This window comes from Falco biarmicus, chromosome 1 (assembly GCF_023638135.1).
Source record: "Falco biarmicus isolate bFalBia1 chromosome 1, bFalBia1.pri, whole genome shotgun sequence".
Classification (NCBI taxonomy): Eukaryota; Metazoa; Chordata; class Aves; order Falconiformes; family Falconidae; genus Falco; species Falco biarmicus.
Genome location: NC_079288.1, coordinates 86,839,993 through 86,866,139, shown reverse-complemented (window position 1 = coordinate 86,866,139; position 26,147 = coordinate 86,839,993).

The following is a 26,147-nucleotide window of genomic DNA, read 5'->3' as shown; positions in this document are numbered from 1 at the left end:
AGTTGCAAAGGACCACCTTTCAGTCAAGGATTGGCTCTGGCTGAAATGAAGGTCCAAGATTTGGGGCAGCTGACATGATTTGCCAGCTTATGCATGTCTTGCTTCTGGTCAGAAGGCTGCAAGAAGGTGGTGGTTGTTGGGCCACAGAGCAGCAGATGTTGGGCTGAACCACCAAGGAAGGGCTGAGAAATTGGCATAGGCTTAGTCAGAGGAATCTGCAAGGTTCAGTGCCATGAACTGCTGGGTTGTGGACACATCTCTATGCACTGAATAAACAATGCAAGTCCAAAGTAAATGTTGAACTAGGCTAAGACCAGCACGTCACCTAATCCTCAGACACCAGCGGCTGGGGGAAGCAGAACACCACACAAACCACACCAGATATTTGAAGTGGACAAGATTCTGTTAATTAGCTATTATCATGCCATTCCTGCAAAATGTGTTTCTTTCCCCCAGAGCAGGCTTTTTCCTTGGAAGGGGTGAAGAGAAACTGAATTGACTCTATGGGGCAGCAGGGGTCTGTGAAAGTCCCCAGGCTCCTCAGTGCATCTTGGCCATGCTTCAACACCATGTCATGAGGCAGGGCCTTGTCCAGTTGAGTTTCTACAGGTGATCTGGGTATGCAGGTATGGGATGAGGTGCAGTGCACTGCCGTTCACTTTCCAGTGGGGTTTATTATGGGAAGGACCTAGGATATATCTAAAGGGCACTTGGGAGATGTGTGGCACATGCTTCTGCCCTGTAACATAGACACAAACAGAATGAGTAGGGCAAAGCTCATGTTGGGAAGATGCTGGAGATTCTAAGACTGCTTAGGATGAAGACGTAATGGGAAGATTGATGAGTCCAGAACAATGCATGGACCAATGGTAAATTATATTTAGACACCACAAGGCTAGTTTACCCACCAGGCTGGGACTCAGAGGATCTTACAAAGTTTCCTCATGCAAACTTGAATAAATTATTTCACCTTTTGTCACATCAGTAAGATAGGGACATTACTGCCTCCTTCAGCAAGATTGTCAGCATTTCTATATGTACATGTCCTGCTGTGCACCACAAGTGATGGCAGCAATCATGGAAAGCAACAAATCACTTGATGCAACTGGAAGATGGCAGAGCTAAACCAAATGAAAGGAAATTTAGGCACTGAAGTATTTTGTTTCAGGACATACCTGAGCTGAGGAGAACTCATAAAAACATCATGAGTATTAAAAACACCCGCTGCAAAATACTCGCAGTTTGAAGCAAAAGCCTGGGAGAGGTTCCCTGCAGAAGTGAGCCGTGTTACTCTGCAGAAGATACCTAGATCCTCCTGGAGGCCTCTCCACCCAGTCCTAAAGGGAAGATAATGGATGAAATGGCTTGATCCCTTCAGGCAATCCTGTGTCATCTAATCAGCAGACAAACACCTTTCCCATCACTAGCTTTGCCTGCCCTGGCATGACAGGGAGGCTTCTCTGGTTAAGTTAAATGCTTTGTGCAACACAAATGCATTTTTTCACATTAAGGGCAGAGTATTTCTGAGTGTCTTAGCTCTTCCACATTTAGGGAAAAGACAAATTAGCATCCTGAGTTGCCATGGTAAATAATACAGCAGCACCCCTGCTTAATGCCACTCTACAAATACCTTAATATTGAATGACTGTAATTTTGCTTTGGAGTCTGGAAAATAGATTCTGAGACCAACTGAACAGTAGCTGATGAAAGTAATTTTCCAGCAGTCTCTTAAGCATCCCCTAACCCAGCCAGTCAGGCACAAGCCAGAAAAAGAAGAAACCTTATAGTCTGATTTTTTTAAAGTATCTTGAAACAGAAATTGGACTGTAGATGTGCTATCAGTGCAGTTACTGGGGATGTGGGTTTGCTAGTGATTCATGGCAGGAATGCCTGCAGTATATATCTCCATTACTTGTTAAGTATAGACAGTGGGTTTAGAGCAGCACATGGCAGAGAAGCATCAGTTCTCCGTGCAGTGTTTTCAATTGCCCTAAGGAGCAATGCTGCTTCAGAAGTGTTGAATGTGGTGAATAGCCTTGGGGGAAAAAAACCCTCCAGAATCTCCTTCCTTTTCCTGATGCTTTCTCCCTGATTTCTCCTCCATTCCCCTCTCTCAGCAGCCTGAGCAGAAATGCTGTGGTGACAGGAGACCATAAATTGCTCTCTCTGTGGCAAGGCAGGACATAACTTCACACCTCCATAACTGAGCCCTTGCCTAGTGTGCAATCAGTCCGTGCTTGCCCAGGGGAGATGTTTCATGCCCCAGTTGCGATGGAGAAGAGGGACGTCAGACTTTGGTGAACAAGAAGTCAGGGGAGCTAGACTTCATCTTCTGCTCTGCCACTGCTGTTCTATTTCTCCTTGGCCCTGTGATACCTCTCTGCATTGTCTTTTTGGGCAAGGAAGCTACACATGGGTGCAGTATCCCTCACCCAGGGATGCTAGTCCTCACTAGGTTTGCTACCACCCACCATGGTATGTGGGGTACTAACAGACTGAAGTGACATTGCAGCTCCCCCACAGAGGTTCTGCCAAGCTTCTCGAGGCAGAAGCAGCTTTTATCAGTGGTAAATACATTATAAAGATAAAATGCTTCAACGTGTCCCACTAAACTCAGTTCAGCTGGTATTGTATCTTCTCCAGCTGCTCAAATTCAGGCTGTGATGAATGAGAAGGTGTTAGGCATAGCAGAAAGCCCTCACAGACACCTAGCCTGAAGAAGAGGTGATGTGTTTTCTTCCAGCTGGAACCAGTTCACACCATCAGAGCTGGAGGTGATGGCAGTAAAGGAGTAGAAGAGGGAACCACCTGGACCATGCTGTAGGTGAGTAGGATTGGTTCTGGTTTGTAGGCACCACCTCTGTCCTGGTCTGTGGGTGGAGGAGGAGGTGGAGGAGAGGAGAGCTGGAGAAGGGCAGAGAGAGATAAAGGGAGTGTCTGTCTCTTTTCAGGCTCAGGAAACATCAATAAGCATCCCTGGACTCACAGTGGAGCTGGACTGAAGTCTGAGCCTAGCACGCTCTATGGTGTGGATGGGGAGACCAGCATCGATCAGATCCTTATGCTATATCCTGGGCTAGGGGGGCGGGACTGAAAACGTACTTGAAGGAATTTACTTAGTCTTTATCCAAGATATTGATCAGTCAACTGGTAGCCTGAAGTGGTGGATTCTGGATTATATACATATTCACTGAAAAGCATTAACAAAGGGAAATGTAAGAGCTCTTCATAAAATCTTCCAGCTATCCACTGAATAAGGTTCCTCTGAGTGTTTAATTTGGGGCACTGAAGAGATACCAGCTCCAAAGCCCAAATTATTTGGAATATATTCAGTGTCTTTTCCTGTTGGTGAATTCAGCATCTCACAATAGGAGAAAGGAGAAGTAGGCGTTGGCTTTTGTCTCCTGCCCCTGGGGTCTGAGAAGGGCAGGAACTGTGTTAAGCAAGGACTGCAGGCATATCTGATTTACTTTTTTAATTATTTTTTTTTTTTTTTTTCAAACAGAAGCAAATGAATGATGCATAAAAATATCTGTATGCATGATCTTAAAGGGAGAAAAAAAAAAGGGGGGACACACCCCCCTACAGAAACAAGCTATGTACTTTCCTGTATCCAGGTGTTGACAAAAGGTGACATATTCTTTCCCTTGATAAAATACCAGTGGTAGGTCTCAGAACACCATGTTGAGACACCAGTTTCTCTGGGAGATTTCTTATTCATTCACAGGCCTGGAATACATGGCATGCTTCAACCACTGGGCAAACTTGTACTGTCAAGTTTTCATTCCTTCCTGTGGTTTTGGTGGCCGAGGAAGCTAGAAATCAGGATTACTAGATATTCTTCTACTTGGCTCCAAATCATCCTGCTCCTTTCCTGCAGCAATCTCTTCCTTTACAAAAGCACCACCGCCCATCAAAGACAACAACCCTCTTAAAGACTTCAGAGCTAGCTGGAGACAAATCAGAGATAAATACCTCAGTGGTGGCTGGAGTGATTGTGTGCAGGAGAAGACCTAATCTCTAAAACTTGGGTGAAGACTTGGACAGTAATGAGAGAAACAACTTCTGTTTTACAGAGCATTTTGCGGAATTTCTGTATAGCACAGCCTGGTCCTGTGAAGGGTTCAGTTTTCCTAAAAGGAACTGACCTTTCTTGACATGTTATTGAATTTGTCTTTTAATGAGAAAAGTCTCAGACTCCAGAGATGGCTGGGATGGACTCTGCATGTTGTTAGGACCATTTTCTGTGATGTGAGTGCCCACGGTCCTTTAAAAGTACCAGAGCTGGTCAGTGGCACCTTTTCCTCTGTGGAGTTACTCCAAGAAGGGCATAGACGTAAAGCCAAGCATTTGGGATAGGAAAGGTAAGACATAGGGAGGAAAGAGAAAGTTTCCACCCATCCCTTCCTAAGGGCATGGCATCTCCCACCTGCACCTTCTTGAGATGGAGGCTACTGCAAGCTTGACATAGGTCCCAGGAGTGCTGGTTTCCACCTCTTTCCTCCCAACACTGGGCAGCCATGACTCCAAACCCTCTGCAAATCACACTGCCTTGAAGGGCTGTAGCTTAACCGTTCCTTATTTCTTCTCTCTCAGTCTCTGTCACCACTGGCGATGTATTTCATTGCTTGGCCTTCATGCTATTGTTCATGTCCTTCATAGAGGTGTTTCCTTTTCTTAAAGAGGGCTTTTAAGAAAGACGGAGACAGACTTTTCCATAGGGCCTGTAGCAATATGACAAGGGGGAATGGTTTTAAACTAAAAGAGGGGAGATTCTGACCAGATATAAGGCAGATTTTTTTTTTTTTACAGTGAGGGTGGTGAAACACTAGAATAGGTTACCCCAGGAAGTGGCAGATGCCCCATCCCTGGAAACATCCAAGGCCAGGCTGGACGGGGCTCTGAGCAACTTGATCTGGTTGCAGATGTCCCTGCCCATGGCAGGGGGTTGGACTAGATGGCCTTTAGAGGTCACTTCCAGCCCAAACCATGCCATGATTCTATGATTCCTCCTCTTCTCTCAGAGCAGCAGAGACTGCTCTCTGGCTTGTGGGTTGCACGCAAAATTTCTCTGAGAAGATTTTCAAGTTGGCAAGATCTTCCCTCTTCTTTCTGGAGTCCTCACCCCACTAATCCTGGTTGCTTCAAAGCCATCCCTGCAAGAATAGATATATCAGCAAGAGAAGGCTGTCAGGGCCGCTGATAGCAACACAGCAACCCCTGGTTACAAGGGACATTTGCTGTGGAGATGTTTTTTAGGGCAGGTTTTCATTATGCAGAAAGTGTGTATCCAAGCTGTCCTGCAGGGTGGCGTGGTGCCTGTATTTACAGTGCTGGCAGCTTTCAATAGCAATCTATTTTTAATGAAACCAAGCTGGAATGTGGTGCCTAAACCCTTGATTTAAGGCAGATTTCTAAAGGGAAGATTTACGCAAATTTGCTTGATTGGAAATTAATTACTGCAACAGTCAAGTTCAGCTCAAATAATCTTGCAGAGACAGCCGCAGGAGTCAGATAATTCATGTTGGAGAGGAGACATCAATTTGCATTCCTTACATTTCCATTTGGAATGTTTCCTAATTCTGGAGCAAGCAGGAGTCAGCACAAGGAAAGTGAAGGGTGAGGCGGAATCTTAACAGATTGAGTTGCTCCCCAAAAGCCTCCTGAGAGAGGCATTGTGCCCACATTATGGTAAACCCAGTTTCACAAGGGAGGTGGAATATTCCAGACCTGTTTGGTGTGCCAGCTCTGCCGGACGTTCCTGTGAAGCCAAAGGGATGCTTGGGGCCCAGGTGTGAGACTAAAAACACGTGTCAGTCTTGGTGAGTGAAGGGCTTTGATGTGCAAGTGTGTGTGGGGTATTTCTTGTTATTATTTTGCTGTGAGGAGCCCTTATCAAGTTTACTCCTGAACTGGAGGGTTGTTATGAGGAAGCTCTGGTGGGCTCTGGTCCTGCTTCCATTTCACAGGTTCTGACACATTTCCTGAGCCATTAGCCAGATTTTGGGAATGGGAAAGGAACTGAGCCAGCTCAATAGGTGATGGGGATCTGCAGTGTTTAAGGTCACCCTTCGTTGCGGCATTGTCCTTCGCCACATAGGTTGATTAATTCCCATGTAATTGTGCTCCAGTCCTTGAAGCATAATAGGAAAGCAGCAGTCTGGTATGCACATGGAGATGTGAGTCCCTTGCCCTCCCAGACAGGGCATGCCAACCTCGTACGTCATTAATTTATGGCAGGATTGAGACATGGGGCTCACTCTCCTCCATCTATGAGTTGCATGATGAGCTTAATGCCAGGCTCCCATCTCCTCACCGTGATTAGGGGTCTCCAGCACTCAGTGCTGTGTAGGTTGTGTACCTCTAACATCAGCCCTGGGGCAGGTTTAATTGCCAGCAAGCAGCTTCAGAAAGCTTGAAGGACATGATAGCCTCCTGTTTGGATTTTTATGAGTGACAAGTTCTGCCCTTCTTCGCAAGGTCTGAATTTGGGTATCACTGTGTCTGAACCCAAGGCAGGAGGAGGGCGGCAGGGAGAAGAGGATCAGGTTGGGAAACCCGTCAGTGCCTTGGCGAGGTGCCTGCCCTTAGCCCGTCTCTCACAGTTGGGAGTGATTAATGTCCTGCTGGGCTGTCCGGGTTGGCGGAGACTGTGGTCTGGGTTTCTCTTGTTGTCTTGGCTGAAATGTGGCTCCCGTGATGAAGAGGGAGGCTCTGGCTAGATTACTTTTGCTGTTTGCAACAGCATCTGCACCTCCTCAGACTTTCTGCTGCCTCACTAGCTCCAAGCCCATTTGCCCTGCCATTGTCAGCACACTGCACTTGAGGAAACAAACCCAAGATAGGAAGGATGCTCCAGATCTCTGGAGCGCTGAAGGATATGTTTCTCTTTGGAAAAGGCTGGAAAAACAAGCCAGCTTCAGTCTGCCGTTGATCAGTGTGACATCTCTTATCCCCCACCAAATACGTTTCAGGAATTTCTCTGATCTTTTCCTTAGCCAGAGGGGAAAGCAGGACATGGCATCCCTTTGCCTTCCAGAACTCAGCAATGAAAAGGCTTCTTCTAACTGAGCTGTTGCACCCTTGAACTAGAAAGAACACCTCACGGATGGGTATTGAGGTTCCCCCTGTTTGCCCACAGTTACCAAGAGCTTCAAGATCACTGTGGCTGCAGACCACAGGCTGGGAGCTGCTGAAACACCTTCCACCTCCTGGAGGGGTTTCTCTGGGGAAAAGCTGCTGAGTTTGGTCCCAAACACCCATCTTGCTAAAATGGCCAGCAGCCCGGTGAGCTCTAGCTCTACCCTAATGCAATGTTATTAATACACAAAAAGGGAACTGTTTGCAAATGAGGACGTAAAAATGGTCATTTGTCCTGGACTAAAATGTCACCTTGCCCATTCTCTGCCATTAGACAATAGTGAAAATATAGGAAGGTTGTAGTAAACCTTCCCCAGATACTCTCCCAGCCTCTAACATTTTGTTTAGGGTCTTCCAGAACCATAGGGGTCTTTGTATTTAATATCCTGCAATGCATTTTTCTACCCTGAATTTCTTCTATCACACTTTGAACACGTGCAGAGCATAGGCAGTATTTAGTTGGAGACGCAAACTCCATCCCTACCTCTGCCATATGTTTCCTCAGTGATGCTGGGCAATCCAGCCCAAACTCTGCCACAGATTCTTGCCTCCAGCGAACACAGCTTGGGATGCTGAGGTCTAATCCATCACAGTGCTGAGCAGTCAAGAGGATCCAGACTTTTCTGGAAGAGAATGTGGAATTTAATCAGTGCTAACTCTTCTCCAGTTTCTTAGAACTGACAAGTGGCTTTGAAAAGCATCAGGGGGGCAAACAAATGGAGCACACCATGGAGCACAAATTGCATTTCCTAAGGAGATCTGGAAAAGAATAGTGGTAATATTAACAATGGTGAGTAGACAAGTATTTTGTTTGCCTACCATAGGGTGCTACATGTACAACAAATAACATAGAACATAAATCTGCTTCAAGGAAGTGGCTGACAGCATCCTTTTAAGCTAATTAAAGTAATTCTGGGTAGCTTTTTCTTGCTTCAAATTAGACAGGGTAATTTTACTGATATTTAGGTCACTCTCAGTGCACACACTGTATTTAGTAATGCAGGCTTTTTGACTAATGTGACTGCCTGCATTCATGAATATCTACAGATTTTTCTTTGCAGATAAATTTATCCCTGGATGAAAGATGAAAGGTGAAATCTTGAGGATTGCTTCTGGTTGTTCTGTTCAATGAATATATACCCTCCTTTGAGCTTGAGGAAGAGGAGGATGGCCTATATTTTGTATGAGAGATCGTGAATAGTTTTAGACAGATACAAAGATTGTGTTTTCTCTTTTGCAGTTCACCATGCTCTAATTAGTTCAGCATTAATGGGAATTAAGTGTCCTATTTCGCTGGAGCAGGTGCCCATGCTTATATTATTAGTACAGTCAGCTGCATTTGGTAGTTCTGAGCATGGGGTTTTAGGCAGGAGCAGGCACCTTGGGTTCTTTCCTTGTTGAGGAGTCCAAAATGTCATATGTAAGCGTACTTCCACGCAGACACCACAGGCTTTCATGTGGCTTTGCTGTCTTGTTCAAGGAGCAGTGCTAGCTCAGGAAAACTGGAAGGCAATGGAAAAGGAGAGGGGTCTCAGCAGGCTTATGACTCTTGACTTTACATCAAAATTTTGGGGAGAAGTGGAAGGAATGGTTTGGTGTCTGGGGTAGGTTGTAACAAAGATGAAAAGAGAACAGACCCTGACCTGATGTGAAAAAAGCACTTATTATACCTAAGAAATTCTTGGCTAGCACCAAACAAAGGGTCAGGGAGAAAAAGATGTCAAAACTTGGTCATCCCAAGGTCCATCTAGCACAGTATCCTGTCCCCAAGAAGCAAGGGGGAGGGTGATTAGATAAACAGTGAAAGAAAGGTGACAAGTACAGTGGCCCATCCCCTGCTGCACCCTCCCAGCCTGCAGCAACCAGCAGGTTAGAGCTCCTAAGCCAGATATGACAGCTGGAACCACATTTTGTTGCTGGCAGTAGAGCTATCCTCCAGCAATTTGGTAATCCCCCCAGGAGCCTATTGATAATTTTGTCATCATCAATATCCAAGACACTGATTTCCAGCAGATCACAGCATCCTTCGTGTGAAAATAGTACTCACCTGTGTCTGTTTGCTCAGTGCTGCACCTTTGGCATCTTTGAATTAAACCAGCATCTGCCCACTTTGCCATGGATTTACATCTTGGGTGGATGGCTCCTGGTGACAACTTGTAATTTGAGGAGACTTACTGACCTCCAGTAGCACTACTAGGGTGACCTTATACTTCTTCTGGAAGGATCTTGGTACTTTCTGTTTTGTTTTTGTCATCGTGGTCCCAGAGCTGAGTACATCTCCACATGTTTTCCCCTTATATATTAGATGACACTGGTTCACAGTTAAGGATTGCAATTTTGTATGGATTCCTACGCCCGTCAGAGCTCTGGCAGCGAACCTGCTGTGTAGCTTCTGACCTGTGTTCTCACTTACATGCAAGTGAGAAAAAGATCAGTTCCGTGAGACATAGGTTTGCGGCAACTGGAATCAGTAACTATAACAGGCAGCTTTAGTCCATGTGTACATCAGTTTACAAAGTAAACAACTGAAGCAAGGGCAGTAGCATCTCGTTCATGATTTAGTGTGACACTTCTTCCCCGTGGAAAACTTGATTTTTTTCCATTTAAAAAATTTGCAGTATTTAAATTGAAAAAATCCTAAGTTTTGGAAATATCACTGAAAGCTGTCCCTTTGTGGGACTTCCTGCCCCATTCAACTGAGCAAGGGCTCATGGCTTTTCCCATTTCATGCCAGGTCCCTTCAGGGTGCATGAGTTTCTGTGGCTGTGGTTCATCAGGAATTCTTTTGTCCAGCTGAAGACCTTTCAATGAGAAGTAAACCACATTCTCCAGGAAATGGAGAAAAAAAATATGGTTTTTCTTTTGTCCGGTTTTATTATTTGTATTATAGTAGAAATTCAAAAGTACCAGTTGCGGACTCAGCTACATCTGTGGTAAGTGCTGTGTGTAGGATGGAAAGAGTCCCAGTCCCAAATGGCTTACAATTGATGTGCACAACGAGACACTTAAATGGTTTTTTCAGGAAGGTTCCTAACCGCTACCACTGATAATGAGGCTGGCACCTTTGTTGGTGGATGTCATGTGTTCTTTTATCCAATTTATAGGGCTGTTATGGCCTGGAAAACACAAAGATCATCGCGGTTCTTTATATTTATGACTAAAAGCAACCTCGCTCTTCTGCTGTCAGATTGCTCCCTTGGGTTAAAATCCTCTTGAGTTGTAATCACCACATCATTGTGTCACCAAGGCAACCTCAGCATCCACTCTGGGAATCTGGGCGCACATAGCTTCAGCTTTGCCTTTTGGCTCCAAAACACTTTGTAAAACTGTCTCCGATCTACTTCCATAAGAGGGTCTTTTTCCAGGGATAGGCCTTTGGAGAAGGCAATTATCCACATCCAGATGGGAAGTTCTTAAATTATAGGAGAACGATTTAACTCTCTCCTGGCCTGCTGAAATTCTCCGAGCTTTAATTTCTCAGTGACACAGCAATGGCCAGGGTGTGCCAGAACCAGTGGCCAGCTTTACTCTAGATCTTGCTTTTGACATTAATAATTTCCAGCTGTTTCAAAGAAAGATGTAAGAAACACTAGGCTTGATAAATTATGCAACTTTCCCACAGGAGATGTTTCATCCTAATGGGCTGTTAGTAGCTTGTTTGTGCTCTTCAGTATGAGAATTGATATCCTTTTGCAGACCAGTCTAACACAGCTGAAGATACTCCAATAGCCAGATAAATGGCATTTTCTTTCCTCCCCACGCCCCTCCCCCCCCCATCTTTCTGACCCCTGAGCTTGCATAATGGCTCTTGGTGATGAGTTCCACAGCTTAATTAGGCATTGTAATCACACATTTTAAATTGATGAGGTGTTCTATTTGCCTTTTAACTGACTTGGGTGAGTGGTTGTTTTTTTTCTGGAGATGATGAAAACAGTGAAGTAAGGGATTCCCAGCCTGCTCTCTCAGAACCGTCCATCATTTCATGCCTTTTCATGTCACCTCTTCTCCTTCTCGGCTCAGTGAGCTGTGAATCCCCCAAGGCAGGGGAAAGCCTTCCTCTGTTTTCTGATGTGAAATCCTTTTGAAATGTGGGCAGAAAAATCCACCTTTCTCACTAGTGACGTGAACACTGGGAAAAGCCAGAGAAAATATCTGATGCGTGCTGTAGCAGAAGGGCTCAGGGCTCCAGGAGGGGTTTTGGAGGAGCCAAGCCGTTTCAGGGGGCAGCAGCTGGTTTGACCACATTTGCCACGGTGGAAGACAAAACCTTTTCTTTCAGCTTTTCCTTTGAAAGAGGGAGGAGAGAGAAAGAAGCTGCATTCAGACTTCATCATCTCATTTTATTTTGACTTCTGGGCTAAACTGAGTCAAAACAGGATGAAGCAAGATGCTGTGAAGTTAAAACACTGTTGTTTTTAAATCCCAATAGCTGATGAGATTAAAAAAAAAAAAAAGACAGGTTTCAAACTTCTAGCTTGGATTTTTTTTTTTTTTATAGAGATTTCAAACTTTTTTGGAGGAACAAATATCCCTCTTGCTCAGGAAGACCAGACTAAAACCTCCAAATGTCCCTATCGGGAGATAGGAAGAATTATATTGCGGTTAAGAAAACTTATTGGGGCTCAGGGACTGTGGATTTATTTCCTGGCAGGGTTACAAATCCCCTCTGTAGCTCTGAACAAGCCATTTGGACATAAATCTTCCCATGGATTTAAACATCACAGTCCTGAGTGCTTCATTACCCCTTTTTGAGGTGTTTACTGCCTGCAGTGGGACTGAAGTCCTCAATGAGAAGGGAACCGAGGCCAGGGAAAACATCCATATGGGAACAGCAGATTTGGGGTATGCCATATTTTCTCATTCAATATTCCTTTTCTTTTCTAAGCTGGCAATCCTTTCCTGAAAATAAACACCATCCTTCCAGTGCCCTTACAACACACAGGACAGGGCAAAACAGTAAAATGTGTTCAATTTCTTTGTGCACAGAGATCTGAGATGCTGGAAGAGTTGTTTTTGGTTTTTTTTTTCCCTGCAGTTGTAATAGGTCTTGCAACATAGGAAATCTTAGGAGTCTCTTTGCTTTAGATTAGTAGTTTTTTTAGTGTTTGGGAACTTTGTTGACTTCATTCTGTGATTCCTGCAGGTATCATAACTTCCAGTTCAAAAAATCATAAACTGTCCTTTCCTCTACAACTGCAGGATTTTCCCTTCACTGATATCTTAGGAATATGGGTCCTACCTCTCCCCAGACGGTTTGCAAACCAAAGGGTATAACTAAGTTTATATATATAAAACTTAGTTGTAGGATGGGCAGGCACAAGATCAGCCCTGCAGATCACACTACAGAAATAGCAGTAGGCCCTAAATGTTACCACCATTTTTTATGGTGATGGATTTTTCATACTGGAAAAATGTTCTTGGGCAGAAAAATGACCTGCAAAGTTGGATAGCAAAGGGAAATCTGACTGCTTTCCCGTTGCGACATGGCTAGCTCTTTCCTGCTCTCCATGGAGGGATGCTATGGCTGGGGCCGGGCACCACATCTGGGAGAGCATCTTGATGCTGCTGCTGCCTGCCGAGAGCCAGCCAACATACAAGATTGTCTTTCAGGCAGCAGATCTCTGCTGCCAGGGCTGGAGATGTGAGACCTGACTTTGCAGTCAAGGCAGGACCTTTAAATCAGGATGTATTTCTTCTGGAAGAGTACTGTGTTCTGGAGTGTTGTGTTCAGCTCTGGGGTCCCCAAAATCAGAAGGACGTGGAGCTGTTTGAGCAGGGCTCAGAGCCTGGAGCAGCTGTGCTGTGGGGACAGGCTGGGAGAGTTGGGGGGGTTCAGCCTGGGGAAGAGAAGGCTCCAGGGGGACCTTAGAGCAGCCTCCAAGTGCCTAAAGGGGCCTCCAAAAAAGCTGGAGAGGGGCTCTTTACAAGGGCACTTAGTGATAGGACAAAAGGGAATGGCTTTACACTGAAAAAGGGGAGATTTAGAATAGATATTAGGAAGAAATTCTTCCCTGTGAGGGTGGCGAGGCGCTGGCACAGGCTGCCCAGAGCAGCTGTGGATGCCCCATCCCTGGCAGTGTCCCAAGCCAGGCTGGACGGGGCTTGGAGCAACCTGGGCTGGTGGGAGGTGTCCCTGCCCGTGGCAGGGGGTTGGAACTGGATGGGCTTTAAGGTCCCTTCCAACCCAAACCATGCTGTGATACTATGATTCTAGATATTTAATGCAAACCAGAGCTGTGGGACAGGTCCGCGCTCCGCCATTTCTTGAAGCAATGTGTCTTGCTAGCAGATGAGAGCTGTTGGGGGCTGGTCCTTCTTGCTGAAGGGTTATTTAATTTGAAACTTGCTGCTATGTCAAGGCCTAAAGCCACTGATCCCCTGGGCATGGTGAGACCCATCTGTTTACTGAGCTCTGCATGTCCAGGGCATTACAAAGAACTTGGCTGGGTTGGGTTGAGGAGGCTGGTTTTAATCTTGCCTCTTTCTTGTGGGATTATGTTGGGGCAGCAGTGAATCCAGAGATGCTCTTTGATGCTGCCACTTGCTGGCAGCATGTGGCATATGTGGACGGGTGGTTCCTATGCTGCAAATGTGCTGAGGGCATGGGCAGTGGGCACAGTGACACTAAAATAAATTAAATATTTCTGAGGAATGGGGTGGGGACATCGACAAAACCTCTGCCTTATGCAATTGCTGCTTACAACAGATTTAAAGCAGCTGCTGTTGGCTTTCCCTCTTTGCTTTCATAAACTGGTTGTTTGTTTGCTAGATCCTGGTGGACAAGGTGGAGGGGGGGTGGGGAGTGCAGAGATGGTCAGGTGAGGGGATGGTGCCCAAATCTGCCAAGTCTGGCAGAAAAGAGGAGCTGGGAAGCTTGAAGCTTGGCTGACCTGACACGGACAGCAGTGCTGTTCTCATCCCAGGTAAAGAGCATGAACTGAGGATGACCGTGGAGGGCAATAAACAGGGGCTGGTAGGGTTGAGCCAAAAGAATGTTCCTGAAAACACCAACAGGATTTGAGCAAGATGTCATTGAGGCCAGACAAGAGGCAGCTCCTAGCAGCTGAGGTACAGGATGAGAAGGGTTAAAGAAAGGCCTTTGTTTCTCAAGAAAACCGATATTTTTTTATTATTTTTTTTTAAGTAGCAAGAAGTATAAGTGTTAAGATTTGGACAGAGCCTGAGCAGATGGTTCAGAGGAGAGGACTGGGTCCAGGGTGATGCTGAGGTTGGGTTTGGCTGTGCTGGGTCTGACCTGGTGGTTGAACTGCTCAGTAAGAAGTGAGGTTGGGGACGGGATGGTGCAAGACCCGTTTATAGCAGGGAGGAAGGACATGACACACTTGTGTATGAAGATGAGAGGAGAAAGAGATGGGGTAAGGGAAGGAAGGAAGATAAAGGAAGGGAAGAAGGTGGCATGGGAAAGTCTACAGTTTAGCACCTGGGTCTCCACTCTTCCCTGCAAGCTGGAAAACTCCCCTGAGTTTTAGACTCAGCAAGGTCTTAGTTTTACTGCTTCGAGCAGCCTACTTGAAACTTTCTGTAGTTTCTGTAGTAGAAAGAAATCCCCATGCCCAAACCACAGCCTGTACCTACAGATGCAGACCCCCTGCCTGTGGGTATGGCTCTGCCTATGCATCCTGCAGGGAAGCCTGGGGTGCATTTTCCATCTCACCCCAGAAACAACACCTTGAACACACAGCACTGTAGCCACACCCTGGGCTGCAGCTTCAAATATCAGCCATTATAAGGAATGAATGGGTACCTCTGACACAGGTCCTTCCCCGACCCAAATAGACTCGCCTTCAGCCACGTATTGCTGCCTTTATTCAGCCCAAGTATTTGCCAGCTTCTTTCTATTCAGATAACTAAAAACGTGCTCATACACGGGTCAGCATGTCTTAATATATAACTCGTATTTCAGCAAAACCCCAGGAGTAATCACTCAAATAGAAACAGTCCAGCCAGATATCCACAAAGAAGCCTTTTCCATCATTCCAGGAAACAGTGCCTCAGCTGTCTCCAGCAATCCTGTTGTGAATAGATGTCTTTTGCCACTTTCCCAGAACATACACAAATGCAGGGGGTTTCAAATCCAGAGAGGACAGTGCAGGAAAACCAAGATTTAGAGTTTCAATGGAGACAAAGAACTTGCCCTGCCCTACAGCCTCCTCTCTTCAACTGAGCTGGAATGAGCTCCAGCCCTACCAATGAACCTCACCGTATGAGACAAAGTAGGTCTTCTGAGTTTCTTTTGGCTTTGACGAGTCCTTAAGCACATAATTGGTGCAGTTTAAGTGTTGCTTGGCTTGGCAAGGGGTTTCAGAGTCCAGTCCACAATGAGTTTTGGAGACAGGGTGGCAGTCAAAGACTGCAAAGGGTTTTGAGCGTTAATTTCCTTTCCATTCGTTTCAAGTCCAGCTGTCCCTTTGCAGAGTGTGGGTAAGTGACATATCACAAAGCAATTGCCATGGAAAACACCTCCTAGCACAGCAGCTCTCCATTTTCCAAGGCTGGATTTTATCTGCGTGTTTTGTTTGCTCTTTGGGCTGTTAGCCACATGTGTGTAAAGTCTCTCTATTTTGCATATTGCTTTAAGCAACCAGCTCAGTGCTGAGCTTTGTGTTTCCAACCTCACTATCTCTTTCATCTTTGCATGCAAAAAAAAGAAGGAAACACCTGCACAGCTGCCATTTTGTTTTACTTTTTGAGCTTCTCTGGTGGAAAGGTCAAAAGGAGGAAGAGCTTGCTCTGTACCCTGGGATTCTTACCAGCCTGGTACTTGTTTTCACATTAGAAAAGCTTTGTAGATAGAGTCTGTGCCCACCAAGTGCTGAATCCTCACCCATGTGCCTGAGACATACTTCCTTCTGCAATCCTGCAACTGCTTCTTTCAGGAGAGGCAGGAAAACAAGCATTGCAGGATACCGCTCACCTTCACCATAGTCCTCCCAAACCCACAAGGCATCCTCACCCTGAGTCAGGGACTTAAACCAGACCGAGACTCCTATGCCACCCTCAGCGGACATCCTGGTTGCATGCACTCTTTGAACCCCTGACTCCTTCCCCTTGCCCTTCTTGGGCTTCTCTGCCCTGGCAAAGGAAGATCCAGATGTGGGTCTAATTCAGCCAGAGGTGAACCCCAGGTGTTGAGAGTCACCGGGTCAGTCGGGTCCATCAGGCAGTCTCCCTGTGTCAGACCACCTATTTTGCAGCCCGGCTCTGCAGACAAAGCAAGATCTGCCCTTTGTGGAGATGTCGTCTCCATCTCTTCTCCTCCCTGCTGCCTGGCTGGCCCGGACACATTCAGCCAACTCCCCACCAATGATCCCTCCAGGATTTGCGGCAAAAGCCATGCCAACCAGCAGAAATCTTTTCCTTGACTTACCTCCTCCCAGCAGGAAACTTTCCCATCTGTTTGTCAGTCCGTTTCTCCCCATCAGCAAGAGGTCCTGGCAGGGTGCCCCATCTCCATAACTTGCCCTGTAGCTTTTTTTGTGGGGTGAAAACAACTGGGAAAATTAATAGAAAAAAAACCTCCATTGAAGACTTAAACACAAAGACCTCACTTTTGGCTCAGGAAGTCTCTGAGCTGCACATTGCAGACTGACCGAGTATTGTGGGGGAAGTATTGCTACACGCTGCCCCTTTTCTTATGCTCATCCTTAGGCAGTGGCTGTTATCGCCCCTGCCAGAAGACACGACACAGGGTTCCTTGGGTCTTTGAGCTGCCGTGGCTGCCTTTGTGTGCAGGGCTAGGTCTGTGCTGCTTCAAGTACATTAGAAGTAGCTTGCAAAGACCTAGAGCAAGGTGAGCTGCAGCCGCCTCTCACCTTCCACATTTTCTGCTTATTTAGCCAAAGATTAAAATTCTGCATTTGGTATTGTTTGGTATGTGTCTTGTATTAGTACTGTAGTTGAAGTTCTCTGTTGGTTTTGCATCATGCACCTCTTTTTCCTTTGTTTGCTGTTTAGCATTAGAAACAGGAGCAGTATACATTTCCAGTCACGTTATCCAGCTTTCACGTGAACTGAAAGTTTTCCAGTCCCTAAGGTGAAAGGAGAACTATGTTATGTTACCAAAAAGCCCTTCTTTTTCCTAAAGGAGACTTCTGAGCAAATGAAGACTTAGCTGAAGCAAAAGTTTGTAAATACTTTGAATAGAAATTTATTCTTATTTCTTTTTATTGCAGTTTCACTCCTGGTTTTAGTTCTGATTTCACTGCTGTCCTAGTCATAAGAAACTATAGCAAAAAACAAGGCTGAGAAACCCTGTACTGCATATGAATAAAAGCAAGAGCAGCAAGTGCAACAAAATCTAGAAAATCTTATAAAAACTTAAAATACATTATATACATCCCAATTAATGAGGCAAGGAATTAAACATTGCCTATACATTTTTTTTCCCCAAGTGCAAAGAGTTGTTTTCTCACCCAGCTAAGTTCCCTGTGCACCACTTAGCCTGAGGGTTGTAGGAAATATTTTGGCAGCTGCTTCAGCCAAGCAACCTCTCCAGAGCTCTTAGTGGGAATGCATGACTTTGTCTTTGGCCATTGTTTTGTTCTCCTTTTATTCAGCATCTCTTTCCTTGATGTTAGTAAAAGTAGTGGGTGAGGGGCGCTGCAAGAGGAGGCTTTAGACTAATGCAAGGCAGAGGGGACTAGCGGGCTGGAGGATTGTGCAAGAGGCAAGGCAGCTCTACCCACGTTACCTGAGCATTAAAGGGCTCAGAAAAAAACCACAAAGATGAAAGAGGATTTGAAACAAGAGCCTGTAGTGCTTTTCCCCTTGCAATAATATCGTGAGAGCTTTAAGGAGTTCTAATATAAATGAAGAATTGGGCTTTCCACATACTACTTGCAATGTTTCATTATTAAAAAAAAAGAGAGGGACTAACAGCGCGGCTATTCTGTTTTTCCACAGCAGTTATTATTTGAGACCAGTGTCCACGTATAGAAAAGATTTTTACTTCAAATGCTTCCAAGGCCTTTGAAGCAAGTTTCGTGGCTGGCTAGATTGAATATTATTGAAAACAAATAGAGCCTTTCTCTTAACATCTATCATCTTACCTTGTTTACTCATCACGTACCTACTTTAAGGTTGAACACTGAGTATGAAGCAGTTCAATGTTTTTCCAGTACAGCATTTGGTTTGCTTTCTGATATATCACTTTCCAAACTGGAACATAAAAAAGTAATCATTGTAGGGTATTTACTCCTGACAGATGCTCTGGGTCTAGGTACCCACCAGTAAGGATCAGAGCAACTGCTCAGAAAGGCCAGTGCTCCAGCTGGTGACATATAGCAGACGTTTAGGGAGGTGCAACCATCAGAGCAGGGCCACCACAGACAGATACTCCTTTCCTGCCTCCAGTGATGTGCAGCTAACTTCTTTATCCAAAGATAATGTGTTTGTATTTAATAATGTGTAAGGGAGCTTCTCCCACTGAGCTGCCTAATTGCTTCAGGGGCTTGGGTAACCTCTTCTGATCTTACAGCAAGGATATGCCTCCCCAGACCTGTCTTCTCTGCTCCTCAGTGACGATGACCATCTGTACCATCTCATGGGTGGCTCTAGAAATGTTTGTAAAGCTCCTTGCACCCGTGGCACTGTCAGTCCTCATGCAAGACAGTATGTTTGCATTGCTGTTGGTGCACAGGCTGAGAACCAGAGGCAGCCCCATCAGGGTGCACAGAGGTGCAAGGCTCAGCGTGTGACTGTGTGGGAGCAAACTGGCATTCCCTCAGCCATGGACGCCAGCACAGCCTCATGGGGGACCTGCTGCCACTTACGTATCTTGCACACTGCTCCTGTGGCTGGCAAATACAGGGTAAAGCGAGGTAGCCCCATGGTCACAGAGAGAAAGGATGTGAGGAGAGATCTGTGGGCAGGAGGGCTGAGGACAATAGGGAGTCTTAAAATGACATTAAAAGCAAAAGAAATTTTCACAATGGTATTGAGCCATTACCAGACTGAAATGGGGGGGGAAAAGTGTCGATAATGGCAGAAAAGTTCCCTTGATGTTTCTGCTCTGTAGTTGGGAATAGCCAGATAATATAATCACAGCCTAGATGGTGAAATGCTTTCCATTCCAACAGTCACTCCCTAAGGGGGGCTTGGGCAGCAGCTATTAATTCTTGACACGGCTGGGTCTAGATAACTGCACCCAAGAGTTTTAAAAGAGCTGCCTGAGGAGGTCTCTGGAACATTAATGATGTGGGTTTTTTCACTCAGTTTGGGTGGTTCTGAAAAATGAGAGTCCAGCTAATGTCATAACTATGTTTTTCAAAAGGTAAATGGGATATCCTAGGAAAGTGTAAGTCTGTTTGCCTGGCATTAGTCCCAGGCAAAATAATACAGAATCTCACACAGGACACAATAAATTAAGGGAAGATAATTAATAGAGGAAGGAAATTAAAGGAGGGTAACAAAAGTAAGACCAAGTAGTAATGCTGTCAAGTGAATTTGGTACCTTTTTAAAATAAGATTACAGAGTTTTACAGAATTGTAAGAGGCTTGATTTTACAGGTTTTTTTCCAAAAAGTTACAGAAAGTGGCCCTTTGAGTTTGAATTATAGTTACAATGGTGCACAATGTGTGCGGAAGACATTAAACAGCTTGCAAACTAGCTAATTAATAGGCTGCAAAGGGTAATTGTAAATGCAGTAATAAATGTAGTGGCCATGTTTCCACTGGGGCTGGGCAGAAAGCATTTCCACGCTATTTAACATTTGAATTAATGACCTGAAGAAAACATACATTCGCCACCGATAAAACCTTTCCGATGACCCAAAGAGTGGGGAAGTCATAAATGACTAAGGAAGGAATTCTTCAATAGAGAAAAATTTTGATTCTTTTATTGCCACACAATGAAGATGCATTTGAACTCGGCCAAGTACGCAGGTAGACAGCAGTGATCCATGGGCATGGGCTTGGGGAATTCAGGGGTGCGGTGGGAATCGTGAATCTGGGCTCCCACTGCCCTTTGGTGATCAGAGGCCCGATGTGGCTGTGGTATGCAGAAGTGGTATGGAGACATAAAGTAGGAATTGGGAGGTCTGTCTTACTGTGGGCTCAGTTCCCCTGAGACCAGCACTGGGGGATGGTCTGCAGTTCAGGGAGCCACAGCTTGTGGAAAGCGTTTGCAACTGGAAAGGGCTGATAGAGTCATGGGATGATTCATGGAAGGGAGAAATTCCTTACAGTCAGAGACTGCAGAATTCCGACTCTGAATGAACAAAGAGGGCATTTTCATGCTTTTGGCATGATAGGCATTCAGCAGATGTGGCCACTAAATGGACTTTTCGGTCATCCCTGCTTTTGCTGCTGATTGCAGAGGGTCTCAGCCTCCTAGCTGACATATTTCAGAGTTGTTCCTAAATTTAGGCAATGGGAACAGCTCCTTCATCCCAGGATGAATGCAAATCCTTTGGGATTGGAAGAGGTCAGGTCTCTTGTCAGGACTTTGGTGCTCTGCCTTGTTTTCCAGAGCCTCATGCCTACAGCCTTGCCTGTGAACTATGTGGTGACTGTGAAACCTCATCCAAATCTCTACAGGTAAGATCTGAAAGGCAACAAGCATATCTCCAGAGCCCAATAGGAGGCTTAATGCAAAAGAGTAGACTTTCTTGGTTTTATCCTGTTCCTGATTTTTTTTGAAATATTTTAGTTCTGTTTAAAGATGATGTTTTTCATGAATGAAAGTTAACCTTTTGACTGATTTGTGGGACAGCATAAGGAAATAAGCAAGATGCTTATATGTTCTTTACTATATTCCTTAAATCAGTAAAATCATAATTGTTAAGGCTTGGAAAGACTGTTAAATTAAGAAGACCTGAACTCCTGTATAAACCAGACCATGTCACCCTGTTAGCCCTGCAAGGAGGCTGATAGCTTGTGTGTGTCCAGGGCATGTCTTGCAGAAAGACATTTAGCTTTCAACTCAAGAAATGAAGCAAGAGAGGGCTTCACTTCCCTTGGAGAATTTCAATTCCACTGTGAAAAACTGAGACTTCATTTCCCATTCCACTTTGTCTGTCTTTAATTACTGCTGAGAGAATAGCAAAGTGTCCATATAGCCCCAGAAAATCCCCTTTCCTCTCTTCAACTCCCTGCACAAGTCACAGTGCTCTGTACTGCCATGCCCTACTGTGCTGGCTCTCACCATCACTGGAGAACTGAAAAATCATAGAATGCTTTGAGTTGTTAAGGACCTTAAAGCCCATCCAGTCCTAACCCCTGCCATGGGCAGGGACACCTCCCACCAGCCCAGGTTGCTCCAAGCCCCGTCCAGCCTGGCCTGGGACACTGCCAGGGATGGGGCATCCACAGCTACTCTGGGCAACCTGTGCCAGCGCCTCGCCACCCTCACAGGGAAGAATTTCTTCCTAATATCTATTCTAAATCTCCCCTTTTTCAGTGTAAAGCCATTCCCTTTTGTCCTATCACTAAGTGCCCTTGTAAAGAGCCCCTCTCCAGCTTTTTTGGAGGCCCCTTTAGGCACTTGGAGGCTGCTCTAAGGTCCCCCTGGAGCCTTCTCTTCCCCAGGCTGAACCCCCCCAACTCTCCCAGCCTGTCCCCACAGCAGAGCTGCTCCAGCCTCTGACCATCCCCGTGGTCCCCTCTGGCCCCGCTCCAACAGCTCCACGTCTCTCCTGTGCTGAGGACCCCCGAGCTGGAGGCAGCGCTGCAGGGGGGTCTCACCAGAGCGGGGCAGAGGGGCAGAGCCCCCTCCCTCGCCCGGCCGGCCACGCTGCAGGGGATGCAGCCCAGGGCACGGGTGGCTCTCTGGGCTGCGAGCGTACAGTGCTGGGTCATGCCCAGCTTCTCATCCAACAGCACCTCTGGGTCCTTCTCCTCAGGATGGCTCTCAATCCACTCGTTGCCCAGCTTGTATCCATGCCTGGGAGTTCCATGAGTGAGGCTGTTAGCCCAAAACAAGATCGTTAGCACGTAGGCCTTAACATAGGAAACTTCTTTTTAAGGAAGCCTGATTTCAGCTTCTTCAGCTGGAGAAACATCTCTTCTTGAGCTCTCAGTTACACAAAGCTGAGAGTACCAGGAAACAGAATTTCAGAAACAGCATTAAATTCACACTAATGATTGGACTAATTAACAAGCAGTGGAGCCTGCCTCTGCTGGGAGGTTTCCTCAGCCCTGTGGTCATTCATTATGGCATTTGTGATTTTTTTTTGTCTGAGATGGCCTCAGAATTAGGGGGTGGAGATATTATTTCCTAGACACAGTGTGGTTCCTGCTGTGCTTCAGAGGCAGTGGGCTGGGAATTGCATCAGACACTGTGACCTACAACTACAGTGTGAGTCATGACAGAAATTATTCTCTCTGTCTTGAGAGAAGAGCTTCACCCTGTGCAGAAGATGGCCAAGCCTGTGAGGGTCATGAAGCAGTTGTGAAAGGGTGGGGAGGTACAAGAGGATGTTTTTGTGGGTTGGTGTTGAACAACCACCTGTCCTTGCCTCTTGAATGCCAGAAAGGGGAGATGCAAGTGCCCTACAAACAACAGGGAAGCCCCGATGTGAAGGGACAGTATGTGCTGCAAAGTAGTTTCCCTTCAACTTAAGTTGCCTTTGATTGTTTTAGACCTTGTTACTGGGAGGTAAGGGAGTCAGCTCTTTACTCCGAAGTGTTTCCTACCAGGGCTAGTAGAGATCAAGCAAAAGAGGGTAGAAACTGATTATGTCAATCAAACATGTTCTCACGTCAGCACAAAAGTGAGCATCACAACAACCTTGGCCAAGAAAAGGACTGGCACAGAAAGCTACAACTTCAAGCTGAAGTTCAATCCCGTGCCTTCAAAGGGCTGATTGGCACCAGACTCCAGAAAAGGACTTAACCTCAGTAAAACCAGTGAGAAAGCTCTAGATTTATGCAAGAACAGCATATGGGCACAAGAGCTGGTTGCTCCAGCTTGGTTCAGACAGGGAGTTTAAAACACAACCCAAAGTGCAGCACAGCATCTACTACGACATTGCTTGATTGTGTACAACAAAGACAAAACTTGTGGGTTTTGCCATAAGGAAATGTTTTCACTCCTTTAACCCACTGTAGCTGAGTGATCCCGGTATCACCGAGTACTTATATTTTATTCTCTCAAGGGTAAGTCCTCACCCAAAGCTTACCAAAGACCTGTGGAGGCCAGTAGATAGATGTTAGACCTGGCTGTGCTAACCTGCTAGGAGGCTGCCAGAGCACATGCTGGAATTGCTCACTGCTTTCTTCCATCCCTGCCAGGAAAACACTAGCTTTTATTTGCTTTTCAGATTTGATATATATGATTTCACAACTAAATAGGAAAGATAGGAAGATTACAGTAAGAACCTTAATACAGACAGAAAAGCAGCGGAGAGGAAGGGAATGTGATTATTGTTTGCAAGGAGATTAATAGACCATCAAACAGAAATGCTGTCGATTTCTAAACCTTCTGTAACATTTTTTTGTGGTCAGTGCTTTCTGGGACATTGCAAAAGAGCTTTTGTCGTCAACACCTGAAGGGTTTCTAGCTGCCTTTCCAAGCTTTTCTCAAAAAGGGACTGCAATATCACATCCAATGCTTGACAAATTATTCTGCTTTTCTTTTTTTCCCAGGGATAAGTGGTTCCTTAACACTTAATAACCCAACTTACTCTTAATCGACCCAACACATGGTGACATTCATTCAGCACGAGAGAGGGATCAGGCATGCAGAGCTCGCAGCTGCAGAGTTCAGGTTGGAAGTTCAGCTCCAGCTGTGTCCCCAGCTCACTCCAGCATGGGGCAAGCGTGGTGTGACGAGATGCTTGTGATATTTAGGCAATTGTCCCATTTTTGCCTGCAACATCTACCCTGTGAACCCTCTGTGGGATGAGAGCCTTCACCTTTTCAGTGCCTTCTCCAGTACGGACGTTTCAGGCAGCCCCAGCAAACCCAGGGGCAGAGTTAGCATGGGGCTATTCCCACCAGCACCTACTGACCGTTGGCTCCTTGGAAATGATAGCATCTTCTTTAAAATGGAATTGCACATTAGCTGGTGAAACTGGGGGCTTAGTCCTCACTGGGGAAAGGGGAAGCTCTTGAAATGCACAAGTTAAGTAATTCAGTCAAAAAAACCACAGCGGAAATTGCCCAGTTTGGACTGCGCTGCAAGGACTTAGCAGCTGGTTACTGAAGCTAATTCTCTTTTTCTCAGAAACAAATCTCTTGGCTGTTGAGAATATGCAGAATTGTTGGCTGAATCCCAAAAAGAAAAGTCCCCACATGTCTTATTGTAACCTTGACAGGCAGTACACTAACAGTCTTTGGGCACCCTGAATTAGAAAACTGCCGCAGATGGGAATTCATCCTTTGCTCCATGAGTTTCTGCAGGTGCCACTGGGAGAGGGTTACACCGTCCTGTGTGACAGACATCTGCAGATGTTGTCAAGAAACATCTTCATTGTGACTTCCTCTCTTTAAAAAAAATATATAAACCCCTATTTGTAAGCAGCTTTGGAATTATATGCTTAAATCTAATCATGAAACTAGGAAAACAGTTATCCTAATTAAAAGCTAAGGAAGAATCTACATACAAACATTCTTTCATTTTTCCAGTGAAGGCTGGCATGAGAACATGTCCACGCTGACACATTCAGGAGGCAGCCTTGGTGCATAACAGAACACATATTTGGGTTAATATAACAAAAGCAGTTTGTTTTTTACTCTTGGGAGAAGGTATGAGTTACCTAAAGAGCGGAAAGCTGGGTGTCTTCACCCACAGCCTTGACCAGGCTGCTAACTGGGACAGATGTCAAAATATAGTCTTACTAAAAGGTGATGAAAGGAAGAGTTTGGGAGCCACAAATGTTTCTCTGTCATTCACTGTTTCTCCAAACCACATGGAAAGATTTTTTCTTTACTCCAAAGTCAGGGCATGTGTCTCCTGTGCTCCTTGCCAATTGTTAGCCTTGTAGCTTTTGCTTCTTTCCAGCTATTTTTTTAAGGATGGATATTCAGCTGCTGAAATGTATCTGCTTTGGCAAATCCTAGACTTTCAGCACAAGTGTCATCTTGGCCTCTTGATAGCATTGGTAAAGTTAGGTCTCAACATCGACTTGGTTGCCCTATCAAGGGGACACAGGTTGATCCCATGCTGGAGGTACAGGGTGAGCTACTCTTCCAGACTTTCTGTCCTGCTTCCCAATTGCTTTTCCTCAGCTCCCGCCCCACTGGGCTCATACTGCTGGAGCAACCAACACTCTGTGTGTCTGCTGGTGCAGTCCAGCTCAAGCTGACCATGAATTCAGGTGGCTCTCATTGGGACCAGTATAAGGAAAAAGCTATCAGGTCTGGCTGGATATGAATCAATGTCCATTTGTTGTTGTAGGCCACCCTGATTTCCATTTGCATTTCCACAGCAAACTGCCCTGTGAAATAATTCCCAGCAGTGTGAAGACATTGACAAACACCAGCACTGTGACAGCAGCGTCACTACAGCTGGAGATTTTCTGTGTGTTTTATGTGGTTCATAGAGAATGCACACTTCAAAACTGAAAATTCTTTCTAGGAAAATGTCTCTGTTGATAATTCACAAGAAAGAAATGGTTTATACAGCACAGTGTACTCAGCACATCCCAGTTCTCATGGTCCAAAGGAAGTCCAGTTTGTGTGCATCATGCTCCTCTCTCACTTCTAGCCTTGACCCCACCTTGTACCCACATTAGCCAAGGTAGAATGCCATGCAGGGTGTCCTGAGAGCCACACAACCACACTGTGCCATGGGATACTTAACTGGGGCTGGTCAGCTGCTGGATGCGTCCAGGATACGGTGCAGCCATACAGCAGGACATCAATATCAAACCATGCAATGATGGTACCGCTTCCTCTAACGCAATGACAGCAAGTAATTTCCAGACTTTGACCCCATCTGAGATCCCTCCATGTGTCTGGTTCCTGGCTGAAAAGCCAAACTTACCTGAAATGTCATGCACAGGCCTACTGTTCCCATTCAAGCCTTGTTCCTGCTCACTGGATAA